Raw genomic sequence first — 5,627 nt, forward strand, 5'->3', positions numbered from 1 at the left:
TTTTTAAATGTGATTGAGAATTGAGATGGATAGATCTTCACTTTAGGGCTTTTGCTTTCCCAATAAAAAGAGTCTCATTTGATATATCCCAAAAATTTTACTCAATGAGTTTGAGCCTCACTATATTATATTAAACATGATTTTAAAAATCAGACCAGATTGGCCCTTGTTCGGCTCAAAAGTAAAACCTATAAAAATTGACATTTCAACTAATAAAAACCAAGAATTAGACCATTTTTCCAGTTCTTTGACTGATCTGATTTTTAAAATGACATACCCAATATGTTGACTCAATAGTCCATACTCACCAAGCAAGAATGGAAAAAACCAAAAATAACCCATTGGTTATTGTTTTTGTTTGATTAGACAGTTGAGAGTCACTTTTTCAAAGTCAGAAATGATCTTGAATTCTTGATATCTTTACAAAGTTTCCAATAACATGAAAAAAAAATTTGTTAAATTTCGACTTTCTTTGTTTATTTGTTTTGTTTTGTTTTGTTTTGTTTTAAGGCCTATTATAATTTAGACTCACTTTTGAAGATTGAGTGCTTAGACCGTTGGAGAGCTATTTATTTACTATCTCTAGTATTTTAAAAGGTTTCCAAGTGCTACATGATTTTGCAAGATCCTTCTCTACAATTGTTGCTAACTACTACTATTGTGTTTCAATTCTGTGCTTGTATTGACATGCCAAGGTCCTAGGACTCCCACTGTCCCAGTGAGATAGATGTGAGAGAATCTGTATTAAATAACAAACATGACCAAAGCCACAACAAGAACATATAACCTAAACATCATCATTTCGCAGAAACAGGTCGATTGAACTTAATTACAAGGCAAAATCAAACATCCCCATATGCATTGTTTTCCATATCTCTATATGCATGGCCCTTAACTAATCTTATTATTGAATTACGTCAACTTCAGAAATTCAGGGCATATTACATTTACCTAAGGCTCCACAATGATCTTCCCAGTTGCATGGCCATCAATACTCTTAGCCCAAGCATCTTTGGCCTTGCCCAGGGGATATTTTGAGTCAATTATTGTCTTGAGCTTCCCTTCCTTCACCAAGTTAACAAGATATTGGAGGTTCTCACTCTAGGGAATTACTATTAGTGGCACCAATTGCTTCTTGGACAATGTAAGTTTCTTCAGGGCAAAAGTCACTAGGGCCCTAGGGCCAGGAGTAATATCAACTACCTTCCCATTGGAGCTCAAATTAGGCTCAAAAGTAGACCAAGGAATGCCTATTGCACAATGAATAACTGCGTCATATTTTATGCCAGAGGGGCTTCTAGGGTCTTGTAGTCAAGAACCTCGTCAGCACCTAAATTCTTGACAAGTTCAATGTTGTGAGCACCACAAGTGGCTGCCACGTGTATTTCCAAGCTTGGCCAGTTGAACCGCATAGTGACCCACACCACTAGAAGCAGCAGTTATCAGAATGTTTTTCTTCTTCTTTCCACTTCGATCAAGCTTGACACCAGCTGATTGTGTTATAGCCTGGTGAGCCGTCAAACCTGCAATTGGCAAGCCTACGACTTTGTCTGCTAAAAGTTCAGATGGTCTTGCAACTGTAATGTTCTCCTTGGTCATAGCAAACTCTGCCAGTCCACCACCATTCTGTCATTCATTTACATCACACAAACCATACAGACATTAAGATAGTAGAAATTTAGAAAATTAATGCACGACATACTATAGATGACACATCCTATATCAGCAGGTTCATAAATTGAGGACACCTAAAATTGGTTTAGATAAAATAGCATGGTCAAGCTAAATGACCACATCTAGTACTTCCCAAACTAGGTACTCTTGGAAGAAGCCAGCCATCTCTTGGAAGAAGCCTATGCTAAAATTTATGGTATCCCTAGCATTACATAAAAAGAAAAAAGAAAACTGCACAACCATTTAATTTCATGTTTTTAATAAAATTTTGGGCCTTTTACAGTGGGGGACGAGGCTTTTTTGTAGGTGTAGATTTTTTTTTTTTTTTTTTTTTTTGGGGCCTTTAAGAATGTTTCTCCCACTAATTCCGCCATCCAAACAAAAAGGAGGCGACCTTTTTTGGCATCACCCACAAAATCCCAAACATTCAGAAAACTTCCTACATAATGTATGAGAAAACTCGCAATGAAGCAAAAAATGGTCCACCATTTCCTTAGAACAATGGCACGTGCAACACCAATTAACTAGGAAGAGACCCCTTTAGAGCATTGGCATCACACCAAATGCCAAACACCAAACACTACACCCCATGAGATGTGGCAAATGCCAAATTTTTCTGGTCTTGGATGACTCTTCTGGTCATGGACGACCTTTCTGGTCTTGGATGACTCTTCTGTTCATGGACAACCCTTCGGGTTTTGAACGACCTTTTTGGTCATGGACGACCCTTCTAGTCTTGGACGACCTTTTTGGTCTTGGACGACCCTTCGGGTCTTGGACAAACCTTCGGGTCTTGGACAACCTTTCCGATCTTGGACAATCCTTTTGGTCTTGGACGACTGTTCTAGTCTTGGATGACCTTTCCGATCTTGGACGACCCTTCGGGTCTTAGACGACCTTTCTGGTCTTGGACGACCCTTGGGGTTTTGGACGACCTTTCTAGTCATGGACGACCCTTCTGGTCTTGGATGACCTTTTTGGTCTTAGACGACCTTTCTGGTCTTGGATGACCCTTTTGGTCTTGAACGACCTTTCCAGTCTTGGACGACCCTTCTCGTCTTGGACAACCTTTTTGGTCTTAAACGATCCTTCTGGTCTTGGACGACTTTATGGACAAATTGGAGATAGTTCAATTTTTAGTTCACCAACAGGCCAAATAGAGGTAGAGCTCTTCCCCCAGTTGTGAAGGACTTAGCAATGGTAGGGAATAGAGGTAAGCCTTTAGATCCTCGAACGCTTGCTAACACTTGGTAGTCCATTCAAAATACTTCTTCAGCATGCGAAAGAAAGGTAAACACTTTTCTGTCGCCCTTGATACAAACCTGCTCAAGGCGGCTACTTTTCCATTTAAACTCTGCACTTCTTTCACATTCTTTGGGGGGGCCATCTCTACTATGGCTCTGATCTTGTCTGGTTTAGCCTCGATACCTCTTTGAGACACCAAAGAACCAAGAAATTTTCCCACTGTCACTCCAAATGTGTACTTACTTGGATTGAGCTTCATGTTGTAAGAATGAAAGGTGTCGAATGTTTCCTTGAGATCCTTCAGATGGTCATCCTCCCTTCGGCTTTTTACCAGCATGTCGTTAACATAGACTTGGACATTCCTCCCGATTTGGTTTGCAAACATCTTGTTCATGAGCCTTTGATACGTCACGCCTGTGTTCTTGAGGCCGAATGGCATTACTTTGTAGCAGAAGAGGCCTTGGCTAGTGATGAATGAAGTTTTTTCCACTCATCTATTCGAATCTAATTATAACCTGAAAAGGCATCCATAAAGCTTAGCAATTGATGCTGTGCACTAGAGTCTACCAGTACACTGACTCGAGGGAGAGGGTAGTTATCCTCGGGGCACGCTTTGTTCAGGCGTGTAAAGTCTACGCACATCCTGCACTTTCTGTTGGCTTTCTTAACCATTACCACATTCACTAACCAATCAGGGTAGTATACTTCCATGATGAAGCCCGCCTCTTGTAGCTTACCAACTTCTTCTACTATTGCTTGGTCTCATTCTTAGGCAAACACTCACTTCTTCTATCGGACGAGTGGAAAAGAAGGCGACACATTCAGCCTGTGTACCATGATTGATGGGTCGATTCCTGGCATGTCTTCATGACTCTAGGCAAACACGTCCTGATTCTCCTTGAGGAAGGCTACAAGCACTTGGCAAACCGTTGGGCTGGTGAGAGTGCTGATCCTCGTGGTTCTGTCTAATCTGGAGCTATCTAGGGGTATCTCCTCAAGCCTCTTTATAGGTTCCGCTCCCGTCCACTGTTCCTTTATACTCATGGTCTGTAGATGGTCGTCCATCTCTAGCATCGCAATATAGCATTCACATATGGCTACCTGATCTCCTCGCAATTCCCCTACTCCGTACTCAATGGGGAATTTGATCATCAAGTGGTAGGTTGAAGTTACGGCCTTCTATGAGTTAAAGGTTGGTCGTCTTATGATGGCATTATAGGCGGAGGAGCAATCGACAACAAGGAATGCAACATTCCTAGTGATTTGCTGAGGATAATCCCTAATTGTTACAAGCAATGTGACTACGCCAAGGGGGTATACTTTTGTTCCTCCAAACCTAACGAGTGGAGCATTGGTTAGAACTAGACATTCTCTGTCGATACGCATTTGTTGGAACACCGGGTAGTAGAGAATATCTGTGGAACTTCCATTGTCAACCAAGACCCGGTATGTGTTATAGTATCCTACTCAGATGCTAACGACGAACATGTCGTCATGCGGGTAGTGAAGACGTTGAGCATCTTCTTCAAAGAAACCAATAACGGGATTATTGACTCGTGGCATCTTTGGGACGACACTTGTTAGCTGAATGTTCTGAACCATTTTGAGGTAAGTATTTTAGGCCTTTTTGGACAAGCCGATGGTCGCCATGCGTCCTATAATCATCCTTATGTCTTCTAAGGGTGGTTTGGGACACTCGTAGTCCAGTCGGGGGGCTTGCTCTTGAGGAGGCAGATCTGTTCTCTCCCTGCTGACGAACTTCTATAACTTCCCTTGCCGGATAAGTGCTTCAATCTATTGTTTTAAGTCGTAGTAGTCGGCTGTGTCATGACTGTGATCACGGTGGAAACGGCAGTATTTGTCTTTAGACCGTTTGTTGGGATCTTCCTTCAGCTTTTTGGGGAAGGTTAAGGCTCTTTTGTCCTTGATTTGCATTAGAACTTGGTCGATTTGGGCGGTCAGCGGAGTGAAGCTTGTGAACCTCCCCATAGGGGGCTTAAAGCGCTTGTCATCCCTTCATTCTTCAGTTCTTGCCATCTTCCGCCCTCTGTCCTGTCGCATATCTTCTTGCCTCTCTCTCTTCTTAGGCTTTTCCTCGAGAGCCAACAGCGCATCTTCGACATTCATATACTTTATGGCCCTGTAAAGTACATCCGACATGATTGTTGGGTCATTCTTGTGTAAAGAAAATAGAAATTTACCTTTTTGTAACCCATTTGTGAAGGCTACCACAAGTATTTTGTCATCAACTTCATCGATCGAGAGCGCTTCCTTGTTAAAGCGGGCTATGTAAGATCTCAGCGTCTCTTCCTCTCACTGCCTGATACTCATCATGCATGCAGTAGACTTCTTATACCTATGCCCCCCCTAATAAAGTGTGAGGTGAACTGGGCGCTTAGCTCCTTAAAAGTACTAATGGAGTTAGGCGTCAGCTGGCTAAACCAAATTCTCGCAGGACCCTTCAGCATTGTAGGAAAGGCTTTACACATGATCTCATCTACTACTCCTTAAAGGTGCATCAAGGTCTTGAAAGTCTCTAAGTGATCAAGAGGGTCCTTGGCTCCATCGTAGCTTTCTATCTGTAGCATGCAAAACTTCTGCGGTAGGGGTAAGGAGTTGACGGATGTGGTGAAAGGCGAATCAATTTAGTGGACTAGATCATTGAGCTAATTGGACACCCATCCTTTAAGGGAATTCATCATAAGGTC

General features: G+C 42.1%; 1 pseudogene; it reads right to left on the minus strand.

The window, feature by feature from the left end:
- Positions 1-856: 856 nt before the first annotated feature.
- LOC111994535 (chloroplast envelope quinone oxidoreductase homolog) lies at positions 857-1,699 on the minus strand (annotated as a pseudogene).
- Between the last annotated feature and the right edge of the window lie 3,928 nt (positions 1,700-5,627).

Source organism: Quercus suber, unplaced genomic scaffold (genome assembly GCF_002906115.3).
Source record: "Quercus suber isolate HL8 unplaced genomic scaffold, Cork oak 2.0 scaffold_5, whole genome shotgun sequence".
Lineage (NCBI taxonomy): Eukaryota > Viridiplantae > Streptophyta > Magnoliopsida > Fagales > Fagaceae > Quercus > Quercus suber.